This window comes from Artibeus jamaicensis, unplaced genomic scaffold, assembly GCF_021234435.1.
Source record: "Artibeus jamaicensis isolate MK-2021 breed Jamaican fruit bat unplaced genomic scaffold, CSHL_Jam_final contig_426, whole genome shotgun sequence".
In the NCBI taxonomy this organism is placed as follows: domain Eukaryota; kingdom Metazoa; phylum Chordata; class Mammalia; order Chiroptera; family Phyllostomidae; genus Artibeus; species Artibeus jamaicensis.
In genome coordinates this window covers 8,060,836-8,076,804 of record NW_026521826.1, presented here as the reverse complement: position 1 = coordinate 8,076,804, position 15,969 = coordinate 8,060,836, and positions in this window count along the sequence as shown.

Sequence of the window (15,969 nt, the reverse complement as noted above, 5' to 3'; positions counted from 1 at the left end):
TCAAGTTTCTTTACATCATGGCAATCCACTTCACCAAACAGAGCAAAGGCAGAAGCTGCCAAGTTCCTTAAAAGCTAGGGACTGTGTCAAAGCAAGTCACATTTCAGGCCATGTTCAAGGAATGGGAAATAGACTTCGCTTCTTGACAAGAGAAGCAGGCATGCATGTATAGGGAAGGGAGGAGCTGTTAACAGCCATATTCAGAAAACACATTCTACTGTGTATGGTAAATTACATTAAAGGCTCTAATTTTATCACTTGTTAGCTGAGTGACTAAATCTGTGTTAATTTACCCTATTAAAGAAAGTGAGTATCTTTGAAAAACAATAGGACCTACCTGATAAAACACATTTTCTAGCATCTAAATATTTCCATAAGTCTATACAGTTTGTATGCAGAGTTACACTCACGTTACATATGTACTTAATATGATCAAAGTTTATTACTTAGAAAAGTATAATCCTATTTTAGAGTCCCATTTCTTACAAAAATGTTTGGTTAATATTTACTTCTGAGTCAGTCCAATTTAAAGCTATCACATTCTAGTTTCAATAACAGCTTTCAACTCTATGTCAGAAACCCCTTTATTTAACTACTAGTCAGCAATTCAAACTCTTGGAATACTGCCACTGTTGCTTCAGCATTCCCAAATGCCATTAGTGCTATACTCAAATTGAAGATTTAAGGGAGAAAAACAAAGAATTTGGTAATTAAATTTCAATCTTACTAATGCTACACATAAACCTATTATTCACTGCCCCACAAAAAAATACTCACTAGCTTCACCCAGCTGTCAGTGAGTATATTTTCTCTTAACAGAGATCCTGCTTTTTTCTTTTTTCCCTCCTCAGGTTTCCCACCTGAGAAATTGCCACAGAAAAGAATAACTGAAGGGAGAAAACCCCTAATTCTAAATCTGCTGTTCTAAGAAGAACAACAATCATCCTAGCAGTGGAATTGCTGGGTCAAAAGGCAGGTCCATTTTTAGTTTTCTGAGAAAATTCCATACTGTTTTCCATAATGGTTGTACCAGTCTGCAATCTCACCAACAGTGAACTAGGGTCCCTAAAACACCAATCTCAAAGAACCTATGCACTGCAATGTTCATAGCAGCACAATTTACAATAGCCAAGAGTTGGAAGCAACCTAGGTACCCGTCAGTAAATGAATGGATCAAAAAATTATGGTACAGATACACAATGGAATTCTATGCAGCAGAGAGAAAGAAGGAGCTACTACCCTTTGCAACAGCATGAATGGAACTGGAAAGCATGATGCTGAGTGAAATAAGCCAAGTGTTAAAAGACAAATACCATATGATCTCACCTTTAACAGGAAGCTAAACAACAAAATAAACAAGCAAGCAGAATAAAAACAAAGACACTGAAATAGAGAACAGGAGGACAGCAACCAGAGGGGAAAGGAGAGGGAATTTAAGGGGAAAAAGGGAAGGGATTTAGAGGAACAAGTATAAAGGACACAGGGACAATAACTAAGGGAGGTGGAAATGGGAGGGAGGTGGGGAGCATGGGGCGGGGTGGGCTGGGATGGGAGAAATAGACAGAAAACTGTACTTGAAAAATAATTAAATAAAAAAATTTTTAAAAAGAAGAAGAGATATAAACATTAGCTTTGCAATATGACGTATTTCAGAGAGCAGATAATTGACAATGTTCCCCATCTCCTTTCTTTTTTTTAAAGTTTTATTGAGATGGAATTAACATACTACACAATTTTCCCATTTAAAGTATACAATTAAATGTTTTAGTGAACAACCATCACCACAGCCTGATTTTAAAACATTTTCTTGCCATTTCCCCTAAAGAAACTCCGTACTCATTAGGTGCCATTTCCCATTTCCTTCTCCTACACTATTTTTATCCCAAATTAACCATTAATCTAGTCTTAGATAAATGATGGCTTATTTCACTCAGCATAATATTTTTGAAGTTCATCTCTATTGTAACATAATTGAATACTTTATTTTTATTGCTAAATACCATTCCATTGTATGAATATACAGCATTTAGTTTATCTTCTGGGCTATTATGAATAATGCTGTTACAAACATTTATGAGTATTTCTATGGACATATTTTTAACTGGGGATATACCTAGCAGTGTGATCGCTGAGTGTTTGAAGAACTTCCAAGCAGCCTTCCATAGCAGCTGCACCAGAGGGGCTCAGGATTCCAGTGTCTCCACATTTTTGCCAATACCTGTCATTGTCCATCTTCTGGCTTATAGCCATTATAGTGGGTATTAAGGTATTTATTTTCCATGAACATTTTAAAAGTATTTTTTCTATCAAATAATGAGATAGTTACTAATTTCAATGACAGACAACTCTCAAAATAACTTTAGCTTAACAAAATAAAGGTTTAGTTCCTGCTCACCTAGAACATAACGTGGGCAGCAGAGCGGCAGGGTGCGCAGGGAACTGAGCTGCGGTCACACAGGAACCGCCCTGCCACCAGGGGCGCTGTCATCCTTTCCACAGAGGAAGGTGCTGGGCAGCATGGGGTCCATTCGGGAAGTGCCGGGGAGGTGCCTACAAGGGATGTACGTCACCCACCCAGGTTTCATTTTCCAGAATGTAGTCATCTCTCTCACCACATTGCCAGGGAAGATTTCACTCTTATTGAGTGCCCAAAAGGTGAAGAAATTAAAGTTGAAAAACACGTCAAATCTCCTCTGCCACCACAGAGGTTATAAATGAGTACAAAGCAGTTTTATGAAGGGGGGAAATAGAACAACTGTAATGGCATAATTAATAAAATATATTTAAAAAAAACAAAGCAGTTTTACTTAAACAATGTTCTGATAACAGGAACTTTGGTTTCTAATACCGACTGATAAAAACCTGTTGTGTGATCTAGGGATAGCTTTGAAATATTCCTAGTGACAGTTCTTCGTTCTAAAATTAGCTCTGGTTTTCACATGGCTTATGTTCCCAATTTTTAACTGCCTTTTAGTGTAAAAGAATTCTTAAAGTCCATATTAATATAATGTAATTTAATGGGCTCTGAAATTATTAAAGAACTCATTGCACACATTGAAAAAATCCTCTCAATGTTTATGTTTTTAAAACTCTCTAAATCTGGTGTTTAAACTATTATTAAATTGGAAAGTAAGATTATCTGCCCACATTTAAAGTTTATTAGGTTATTTCATACTGAACTCCTGTTTGCAATGCAGATTGTAACTTGATTGTGTCCATAAATATATTTACCAAGCTTTTAAACTGGTCTTATTGGCTTTATAAATGCTAAAATCTTCATTGGTATTGTAACAGTCTGTGGTATAAATCTTGTATATTCACATTTTATATGCTTACCAGAATCCCAAGAAGGAAACGTTTGGACATAAATTTTGCTCCTTATGGAATGATTCAGTTTTTAATTCCTTAAACTTAAGAAGCTTTTCATTTGCAAACATTGTTTTTTTTTTTAATATCCACATGCCATACAGAGTCTCAGAAACATGTTGTACTTTTGTTTTTAGAGATATAATTTTATATTTCTGCTAGGATGGCAGGTATTGTTAGTCTATATTTTTAATTTCTACTTTTATTCTTTATTCAAACTGGGTTTACTTAAATTTTTAACTCTTCTCTTTGCTTTGTCTTATTAATTTCATTCTTCTGTGTTAGACTATGATTTCAAAACTTTACCAATTAACGAAATAATAACATAAATGTTTATAAATTATGTAGGATATATAGTGATGTGACCAAAACAAGAGTATTTGTTCCTGAATTACATATAATCTAGCCTATATAAAATCACAGAACATAATACTGAATTGGAAGATGGCCTAAAGTTTATTGAACACAAGGTACTAAGCATTACTCTATCCAATTCTGTGGATTCTACCATATATCTCACACTAAATCACTACGTAAAAAGGAAAACTATATGGAAGTTCAAGTGAACTTAATGTACCGTAAGTGTATGTTGACAATATAATTTACATTTTAATTGCTCTAGAGAGTTAAGAAATGTGAGGCAAGCATCAACCTCCAGTGTCAATCATAAAATTCTGCTTATTTTTCTGTAGACTGATGTTCTGATAGTTTACAATAATACACTATGGTTTGCACTTTTTAAATTTATGATGAAAAATGCTCAAGAACTTGGGAATCTAGAAGGATATACTTTGGGTTCTGGATACATCACAGTTTATTTATTAATTCATCTGCTGAGGGATACCTTGGTTACTTTCAATTCTGGCAAGCTGCTATAAACATCCAGTGCAGATTTTTGTGTAAACCTGTTTTCAGTTCCTTTGAGTAAATGCCAAGGAGCAGGATTGCCTATTCATATGGTAAGAGTATGTTCACCTTTACAAGAAACTGCCAAACTGTTTTCTCAGGTGGTTGTACCATTGTGCATCCCCATCAGTAATGAATGAGAGCTCCTGTTTGACATCCTTGTCAGCACTGGGTGCTGTCAGCGTTCTGGATTTTGGCTATTCTAACAGGAGTGTAGTGACATCTCATTGTTTTAATTTGTACTTTCCTGAAGAGCTATGATGCAAAGCATCTTTTCATATGCTTATTTTCTGTGTATCTTCTTTGGTGAGGTAGTTGCTAAGGTCTTAGCCCATTTTTAAACTGAGTTATTTACTCATTGTTGAGTTTTAAGTTTTCTTTGTATAGTTTAAATGAAAATTGTTATCAGATGTATCTTTTGCAAATATTTCACCCTGGAATATGGCTTGTCTTCTAATCCTCTTGACATTACCTGTCATAGAGCAGAAGATTTTAATTAATGAAACCTAACTTAATGGTTACTTCTTTCATGATCGTGTCTTGGTATTTCCTCTGTAAAGGCATCACCACCTGACTGGTGTGGATCAGTTGTTGGGTGCTGTCCTGCAAACCAAAAGGTCAATGGTTCAATTCTCGATCAGGGCACATGCCTGGGTGGAGCATTTGGTTTCCAGTCAGGGCACGGTGCGAGAGGTAACCAATCGCTGTTTCTCTCTCACATCAATGTTTCTCTTCCTCTCTTTCTCCCTCCCTACCCATCTCTCTAAAAATAAATAAATACGATCTTTTTTTAAAAAAGGCATCACCATAGCCAAGGTCATTCAAGTTTTCTTTTGTTACCTTCCCAGGGTTTTATAAAGGGAATCATTTTAAAAGAGTAAAACTTTAAAATTATGACTGGACTTTCTGCATGAGAGGTCAAGGCATATCAATTGGGTTTACTGTAGTTTGAATATATGATAAAATTAGTTTTATTGATAAAACATAATTTTTAATATGTTGAATTAAACCATCCCCTTTCAGTCCTCAGATGCTGTGCCCTGGTTAATATGAGCTACAACCTCAGCTACTTCCATTCTAGAAATGGGTAGAGCAAAGAGCTGGGTGCCCAATTGCTTATGTAGACTTTTTAAAAATTACTTTATTGTTTAATTAAAGTTGTCTGTTTCCTCCTCCCTACTTCCCCCACCCCCTCCAAACCCTCCCCCCCCCCTTGGTTTTGTCCATGTGTCCTTTATAGTAGTTCCTGAAAACCCTTCTCTCCACTGTTCCCTCCCTCTCCCTTCTGGCTATTATTAGATTGTTCTTGATTTCAATGACTCTGGTTTTATTTTGTTTGCTTTTTTTCTTTTGATGATTATGTTCCAGTTAAGCATGAGATTATATGGTATTTGTCCCTCACTGCCTGGCTTATTTCACTAAGCATAATACTCTCCAGTTCCATTCATGCTGTTGCAAAGGGTATAAGCTCCTTCCTTCTCTCTGCTGTGTAGAATTCCATTGTGTAAATGTACTATAGTTTTTTTGATTCATTCACTTACTGATGGGCACTAAGGTTGCTTCCAGCACTTGGCTATTGTAAATTGTGCTGCTTTGAACATTGGGGCACATAGGTTCTTTTGGATTGGTGTTTCAGGGCTCTTCGGGTATAATCCCAGCAGCAGAATTGCTGGATCCAGAGGAGTTCCATTTTTAGTTTTGTGAGGAAATTCCATACTGTTTTCTACAGTAGCTGCACCAGTTCGCATTCCCACCAGCAGTGCACTAGGGTTCCCTTTTCTCTGCATCCTCTCTAGTACTTGTTTGTTGATTTGTTTATGTTATTTTCAACACTTATCTCTTCTTCTCCATATCTTCTCCTGTGTCTTCCCCCTACCTTATCATATCACCAAGGCCCAAAGTCTCTCATTCAATATATTTCAGTGCCCTAGTAGCAGAAGCAGTAATTGTTGCTTTAATCCTTGCATATCCATATTTCAATCAATCCCATGTTTTTCCTGCCCCGATTCTTTTTCATTTAAAGTCATAGTAAAGGAAGATGGCCTTGAAGCTAGTAATACATGGTATATTAGTTATATATATACTTTACCATCTATTCTGCCATTTCTACATCCTCTATTCACCTCATGTATTCATTAAAGAACAAGGATCCAGGTACTTTCATAGGAAATGCAACACCCTTAGGGGAAAGACTGACTGAATGTGGCTGAAGCTGGATTTTATCTGTTGCAATGTCAATTTAGAAAGGCAGTATTTATAGGAGGAAATACACATTGGTTACCTGAGGAAGCTCCTTGCAAAAAGGCTACCACTGCTATAGTCCTGGTGGGTCTTCCATAATTAGCTCATTCAAAACTGATCAAGCTAGGACAATTGTCTTACTTCCCCAAATGCACATGAGACTGGCTTCTAATTCACAGTTCGTTGAACACCTGCTGAGCTGGCTAAATTCTGGGGACAGATAGTCAGGGCTTCATTATATATCCAGGAAACCTATTAATAATCAAGAGCTTGTGTGGTAAATATTATGAGAAGCCTTATATCCCAAAATCCTTGATTTTGTATAGTATTGTTAAGTCAAGTACAACCATGTTTGATCTGCATAGAGATCACATTAGAGAACCAAGTTACTAAGCCCGTGTATATTTATTTTCATACAGAGTAGAGTCTCTCCTCAGGACATGCCAGCAATTCCATGACTGATAGTCTGTGTTTGTTGTTAATAAAAATGCCTGTAGGTAAAAAAATGGGCTAGGTCATATATGCTCTACATAATATTTCCCTTACAGATTTTAAAAATGTGTAAGAGTATTTAAGAAGTACTCACATGTATTTGTCATGATAGAGATGGCCCTGTTTTTAATTTACCGACACTCCAAAGATAAATTGGATCTCCAAGTCCTGAGCACCTGGGGGATTCAAGGGAAGAAGAGATTGCCTCCTACTGGTATCAACCTTTGTGGTCACCTCATTTATACCTTCCTCTTCTAAATGAACAAGTGATTGCTCTTCTGTCTCATGTACATCTTGCAGTTAAAATCAATCACTTATCTGCTATTATCCCTTCCCCCTTTCTCTTTGTCTTTGTGAATTTATGCCTTTATCATTTTACTGTCATTTCAATGACATTTAAAGAAGAGGAAGTAAATATGTACAATCACTATGCCATTTTAGGGACTCTGACATTAACATCAGTTGCATCTATAAGATTTGCACTAGTTGTTAAAAATTCCTATTGGGACACTGAATAGTTGATAATATATGCTAAGGAAAGTTGATTGAGTGAGGTTTTCCTAATTCTTCTGAACAGTTCAGTATATTTTCTTAATATTGCATGTTTGAAGTAATTGTACTTCCATCATATATTAAACTCTGTATGACAAGCCTCATAAATAATGTAATCACTGATAAAAAATTGCACTGTACCTTCAAAGGACCAAGTGAACTTCAAACAGACCCTGATAGGATAGACTGTAAGTTCATTTGAAGAATAAATTTATTAAAATGAGGGGGGAGCCCATGAAAATCAATTTTGAATTTTCTTGGTAGTCAAGTCTAGTAATGAGTCACTAAAATTTTTTCTATGACTTCATTTTTTATAACTAATGTGAATTACTGAATTGATGTATTTGTAGCATACAAGGTATCTATCTACAAATTGTCAATTTAAATGATAGTTCATTGATTTGCATATAACCCTACTTTTCCTAGTTCTTATTAGTTTATGGATTTAAATGAGCCTATTTTAATGCCCAGATTTTGCTGTTTTATTTCTCCTACATACCTACTCAGGATTTAATCCCTCTTTTAAGTAGCTTCTCTTACCCCTTCACATACAGCTGGGCTATTTCAAGAACTGAGTCACCTATCTTTAGTGTCAACTATCCTTAGTGTCAATGTGAATTTGAGCTCTTTACCCCTTTAGCATTGCTTCTCCTACAAACCATGCCTTTTGATCTATGCTTATTTTGGAACCACAGATCACTCTGGCCATTTCAAGATTTAACCAACCACTATTATTTGTAGGTGCCTTGGAAACTTAGCTGTAGGCACATTCTGTCTGTGTGTCATTTGCTGTATCCCAGTGTCACTGTTAATGCTTCTGTAGCTCCTGACTCACTGCTGCTGATTACTACTGCTGCAGCTAGTCCAGGGTCTGCCCTGAGCCACCTCTCACTTTTGCTGTTCTGACAATCCATGGGTACACATCTCTGCTGTCCACTGTGGCCACTGAAACATCCAGTGCTCAGTCTTCAGTGAGGTAAAAATAAAATGGACACCTCCCTTGTGGGTTGAGCACTTCAAGATCCCAAGGGGAATGCTGTTTGGTTTCTAAGGTGTTACATAATTAATAAACAGCTTTCTCATTTCACTCACAGGCATTCTCTCTCTCTAGCTATAACACAACTTTTTAAAAAATGTTTGAATTTTTTAATGTTTTAATTTTTAACTTTTTAAGAATTATAAGAATGTAGTTATCTGGAAAATTTCAAATTCTAACAAAGTATCATTGGACAAAATATGCCAATTCTGTTTCTTGCATCATTTTGAAAGGCATCATAATACAATATTTGTTTTATTTTTATTTTTATGCTTTTTGGAAATTTATTTAAGTATTTTTCAACTACAGTATTCTGTCTTTTACTCCCATCCCAGCCCACCCTCCCGTGCCCCCACCTCCCTCCCATTTCCACCCCCCTTAGTTGTTGTCCATGTGTCCTTATACTAGTTCCTGTAAATCCTCCCCACTTTTCCCCTGAAATTCCCTCCCCTCTTTCCTCCGGTTGCTGTCCTCCTGTTCTCTATTTCAGTGTTGTTGTTTTTATTTTGCTTGCTTATTTGTTTTGTTGTTTAGCTTCCTGTTAAAGGTGAGAGCACATGGTATTTGTCTTTCACCACCTGGCTTATTTCACTCAGCATAATGCAAAAGGTAGTAGCTCCTTCTTTCTCTCTGCTGCATAGAATTCCATTGTTTAAATGTGCCATAGTTTTTGAATCCATTCATTTACTGATGGGTACCTAGGTTGCTTCCAACTCTTGGCTACTGTAAATTGTGCTGCTAGGAACATTGGGGTGCATAGGTTCTTTTGGATTGGTGTTTCAGGGTTCTTAGGATATAATCCTAGCAGTGGAATTGCTGGGTCAAAAGACAGATTCATTTTCAGTTTTCTTAGAAAATTCCATACTGTTTTCCATAGTGGTTGTACCAGTCTGCAATCTCACCAGCAGTGAACTAGGGTCCCCTTTTCCCTACAACCTTTCCAACACTTGTTTGTTGCTTTGTTTATGATGGCCATTCTAACAGGTGTAAAGTGGTATCTCACTGTGATTTTAATTTGCATCCCTCTGATAGCTAGTGATATTGAGCATCTTTTCATGTGTCTCTGGATCCTCTGTATGTCCTTCTTGGAGAAGTATCTGTTCAAGTCCTTTGCCCACTTTTTAATTGGGTTGCTTGTCTTTACTCTTATTCTTTACCTTCCTTCTCTCCTTACGTACTCATTTTTCTTTCCTTTGATCTTCATGCCTTCTTTCTTCTTTTACTACTCTATTTCTCTTTCCGCTTACTATTTTATGATATTTTGTTGTTGATTTTGCCATGATCGTAGGGTTTTTATTTTTATTTTTGCTTATTTTAATTTTGTTTTTGTGGTTTTTTTGTTCTGTCAGCACTTGTACAACAGTATACAAAAAAAGAAACTAGATCACCAACCTTCACTATACACAAGAATAAACTCAAAATGGATAAAAGACTTAAATATAAGTTGTGATAACATAAAAATCCTAGAAGAAAACTTAGGCAGTAAAATTTCAGGTATCTTGTGTAGCAATATTTTTGCCAATATATCTTCTAAGGCAAGGGAAAGAAAGGAAAACATAAACAAAGAGGATTACATCAAATTAAAAAGCTTCCACACAGCTAAAGAAAGCATCATCAAAATGAAAAGGGGACCCATTGTATGGGAGAACATATTTAACAACAATACATTGGACAAGGGTTTAATCTCCAAAATACATAAAGAAATTACATGACTGAACACCAGGAAGGCAAACAATTAAACTTTAAAAAAGAGCACAGGGCCCTGGCTGGTGTAACTTAGTTGTTTGGGGCATCACCCCATAAACCAAAAGCTCCCACATTTGATTCCTGGTTGGGGCACATGCCCAGGTTACGGGTTTGGTCCCAGTAGGGTGCATGCAAGAAGTGCATGATTGATGTTTCTCCTCCTCTCTCTGTCTTCCCCTCTCTCTAAAATTAATAAGCATATCCTCAGGTGAGGATAAGAAAATATGCAAAAGGCCCTGGCTGGCGTGGCTCAGTGAATTGAGCGCCAGCCTGTGAATTAAGGGTTGCAGGTTGGATTTCCAGTCAGGGCACATGTCTGGGTTGCTGGCCAGGTTCCCAGTGGTGGGCACGTGAGAGGCAACCCCACATTGATTTTTATCTTTCTCTCTCCCTCTCTGTCTAGAAATAAATAAAATCTTTTTTAAAAATGTGCAAAGGAATTGAATATACCCTTCTCCAAGAGAACATACAGATGGTCCATAGACATATATAAAAATGCTCAACATTACTAATCATCAGAGAGATGCAAATTAAAACCACAATAAGATACCACCTCGTACTGCCACAATGGCTATCTTCAATAAATCAACAAACAACAAATGATGGTGAGTATGTGGTAAAAATGGAACCCTAAGTGCACTGCTGGTGGAAATGCAGACTAGTACAGTCACTATGGAAAATTGTACAGAGTTTTCTCAAAAAATTAAAAATGGAAATGCCTTTGGACCCAATGATTCCACTGCTGGGAATATATCTAAGGAATCCTGAAACACCAAATCAAAAGAATATATGTACCCCTATGTTTATAGCAGTGTTGTTTACAATAGCCATGATTTGGAAACAGCCTAAGTGCTCATCAGTAGATGAGTAGATAAAAAAAAACAACAACTATGGTACATTTACACAATGGAATACTACACAGTAGTAAAAAAAAAGAATTCTATCTTTTGCAGTAGCATGGATGGAACTCTAAAATATTATGCTAAGTGAAATAAGCCACTTGGTGGAAGACAAATACCATGTGATCTCACTTATAAGTGGAATCTAATGAACAAAATAAACTGATGAGCAAGAATAGAATCAGAGGCATAGAAATATAAACCAGACAGATATCTGTAAAAGGGAAGGGGAGGGGACTATCTTAAAGAAGGTGAAGGGATTAGTTAAAGAACATGGACATGGACAACAGTGTGGAGAACAGGACAACGACTCTGGAAATGGGGTGGGTGGGCTAGGTGGAAGGGTTAAAGGGGAAAAATTGGGACAACTGTAATAGCATAAACAACAAAATACTTTAAAAAGGAAGTTATTGTGTAGAGGGGGTCTTTGGACCTCCAACAGCCACTTTGTGACCATGAAAGGACAAACCCAATGTGCTCAGGTTAGCAGACAAAAAGCATGAATGAATTTTGCTTTACTGATACGTGATTAGACCAATAAACTAAGCTGGGACCTTTGGGCTTATTGCTATAAAAAAAGCAACAGTTTCTGAGTTAGAGACCCTGTCTGATAGGACATTAATTAAATTAAATTAACCTCTGGCTTTCCTCTACTGTCTACCACATTCTTGCAGTACAGTGGCTACACTGAATAGAAATCCAAGAATACCCATGCCACTTCTGCCTATATTCATGCCGCAAGAAATAAACAAGAAATTGCCAGGGATATCTTCTTTCTATACGCTCATCTCCACCTACTTCAGCTTTTACAATTTCCTTTCCATTCATAACTTTGAGCATGCAGTGTTCGAAGAGGAAGGGGAAGTGACAGTACTTTGCACCCTGAAACATAATACAGCCATGCAAAACACAAAAGATAGAGGCTGACTTTCAGAGTGAGTCACAGAAGCTGTGCACACACCCAGGTCTGCCATATATTGCATATGGACAAAGAAATACACGAGACTACCTCTTTGGCAGAGAATCTGGCAATTTCTATTTTAGCAGACTTTAATTCTACTCAAAAGCACCACACTAAATGAGTTCCTGCTTGATAATACAAATTGTATTTAGGATTGTGAAAAGCAACATTACATCTATCTTACATGACAGAAAGAATAATGAGACATCCAGGTGAAGAGTTAAGAAGGCTGAGGATGTTATGTCTATTGACATACCCTGGTATATAGTAGTGACTTGTATTCATTTTCTATTGCTGTTTACCACCAATTTATTAGCTTAAAGCAATATACATTTACTGTCGTACAATCTTGAGGTTGGAAGGCTAAAATATTTTTCACTTGGATAAAGTCAAGGTGTTGGCAGAGCTGTACTCTTTGGGAATCTCTAGGGGATAATCCATTCCCCTGCCTTTTCCAGCTTCTAGAGGCTGCTGACAATTCTTAGCTCAAGGGCCCTTTCCTCCACCTTCAGAGTCAGGAGTGGCTAATCAGGTTCTTCTCACACTGCTTCATTTAGTTCTCTCTTACATCTTACTTCTCTTCTGACTTGAATTATCTTGACTTCTTTTGTAAGGACCTTCGTGATTACATAGGGTCCAATTGGCAACTCAGAATAATCTCTCCATCTCAAGATTCTTAACTAAGTCACATCTACAAAGTTCTTTTTGCCATGTGAGGTAATACATTCACAGGTCTTGGGATTAGGACTTGTATACATTTGAGAACCATTAAATGCCTACTGCATAGCACTGCACTCAAGGAATAGAACACAAAGAGAAAGTGTGTAATTTGTGCCATCTAATCTACCTGAAAAGCATCCCCTGAGTAGAGTTAAATATGAATTCCTATTTTTTTGTCCTAGAAAGAGTTAGTGGTACTTTCCTTAGCACTTACACTGTTATTTAACACAATTATCTGCCACTGCTAAGCCAGATAAGGCTTACAGACAGGTGCTATAAACGATAATCTGTGATGACAGAATGCTCAGGTATAGTGGTAGTGGATCAGACTATAAGCAAAAAAGATTCAATAGCAACACTTCACCTGTATTCTCTCCAGGCTTTTATTGTACTCTCCTTGACTTTGGCTTCTCTGACCGAGGTTCTTTCCCAGCTTGTTCCTCTTAAAAATGCATAGCTGTTTTCAAGAACCTACTTTGTCCTGAATATCCCTTCACATAGTTTATATATATTACCTGATTGAAAAATTTTAGACATGTTATTGGATATTGTTATTACACACAGGTAAGGGACCCTGGCCACTTTCTACTCTGTCATCCCTTGTGAATTAGCCCAGCAGAGACTGCATTCTCCTGGCGTAACTGGAAGAACAGGATCAGATACCAGGCACAATGTAGACACTTAATAAGTGTTAAATACATTGACAGAAACACTAATGATTTAGGTTCTTCCTGATAAGACTGGGAAGGGATCCCAGAGCTATATATATCTATTTCAGTTAAAATTCTTATTAGTCTAAAATCTTATCAGTAGATGTTACTTAATCAGAAGTGAAAAAGATTTTGACTACTCCTAAGAATCATGAAGTTTATATCTTTACCTGTCATTTTAATTGGAATTTTCCAGTATATCCAAACACATACCTGTGAGTTTGGGAACCCAAGCAGAACACTGGGGATGACAGAATGAGACATGACAAAATCCCTGTTTTAGAAAAACAAATCACAAAACTTTTCCCTATTACCATTGTGTCCCCATTGGTTCTACTTTCATGGACTTTCTGGTCTTTGGTTTCTGCTTGTCTGTCTCTACTTGTGGTGTGTCTCTGAGGAGATGCAGAACAAATCCCACTTTAGCATCAGACAAGCCTTGGTTCCAGTTGGGCTTTGCCACTTACTGGGTACTTATCTCCATGACTTTGTGCAGGCACCTTCTCTACACATCAGTTCCCCATTTACAAAGTGCAAATAAACAGCCTGTCTTGAGGGGTTATTTGTGAGATTCAGTTTTGTTACCAAGTATATGGTCAACAGATGCTAAATCCTTTTGCTATTATTTTAATATTGTTACTATGATATTGAATTCATTGTCCTTGATGATTTAATGAGTAAACCTTTAAACCAAGGCATTGACCAAAATCTTACAAATAAAGTAGTAAAAACATCCCTTCTGACAGAAAGGTTCCTATGCATATAGTTAAAGCTCAGAAATTTATCAAATTCATTGAGATATACTACTTTCACATTATGGTTTGCCTCAAATTTTAACCACCTTTTTGACTTTATGTTTAAACTAATGGTTAATCAATTTCAAAGGATGCCAATCTTCCCCAATTTTTTCAACTAATTAAAAATCTTTTCCTCAGACACCATTTTGATGCTATGTAGATAATATCCAACTATTTGGGGAATAAAGTCATCTTCAAAGTCATCGTCATAGTCCTCCTCCTCTTTTGTCTCCCTCTAAAGTAGGGGAATCACCTGTACTTTCTTCCTCAGACTGACTGTAGTCATCAACTTTCATTTGAGACTTCTGGAGAGAATGAGGGTCATTACATCACATCTCATTTTTGTGAAGTTCCTCTGTATACAACCTTCAACTCTCCTTGTCCCACTTTAGCTGGATTTTTAATTTTGTAGAACTAATGCTTGATCATAAAACTCTTAGAAGAAAACATAGGCAGTAAAATCACAGATACCTCTTGTAGCAGTATTTTTTGACATATATCTTTGAGCAAGGGAAACTTTGAGCAAGGGAAACTTTGAGCAAGGGAAATGAAAGAAAAAATAAATGGATGGACAACATCAAACTAAAAAGCTTCTGCACAGCAATGAAAACCATCAACATAATGAAAAGGCAACCTACTGAATGGAAAAACACACTCATCAATCATACATCCAATAAGAGGTAAATAACAAAAATTTATTAAAAATTCCTACAACTCAACACACACACACAAAACAATTAAAATATTTTTACACTGTTAATGGGAATGCAAACTGGTGCAGCCTCTGAAGAAAACAATATGAAGATACCTCAAAAAATTTAAAATGGATCTGCCTTTTGACTTAGCAATATGACTTCTGGCAATACATCGGAAGGAACACAAAACACTAATTTGAAAGAACATAAGCACCCCTATGTTCACTGCAGCATTATTTACAATTGCCAAGATTTGGAAGAAGTCCAAGTGTCCATCAATAGATGAGTGGATAAAACAACTATGGGACATTTACCCAGTGGAATTCTACTCAGCCATAAAAAAGATGAAAATTTTACTCTTTGTCATAGTATTGATGGACATGGAGAACACTATGCTAAGTGAAATAAGACAGAGAAAGATAAATACCATATGATTTCACTCATATGTGGAATCTAATGAACAAAATGAACTAACAAGCAAAATAGAGACAAAGTTCTAGATAGAGACTAGGATGATAGTTAAGTGGGGAGAGGGTTGGAGGTGGATGGGATTGAACAAAAAGGAAAAAGGACTCACAGACATGGACAATAGTGTGGTAATTGTGAGGGGAGGGGGCTAAATGGTAATGGAAACAACATACATAGATACATATATACATACATACATACAATTTAAAAATTGAACATGGAACTGTCTTATAAGCCAGTGATTGTACTTCTGGGTATATAACCAAAGAAACCCAAAGCACTAATTTAAAGGAATATATGCACCCCAATGTTCATTGCAATTAATTATAGCTAAGCTATGGAAGCAATCTGAAGGTCTATCAATACTCAAGTAGATAAAA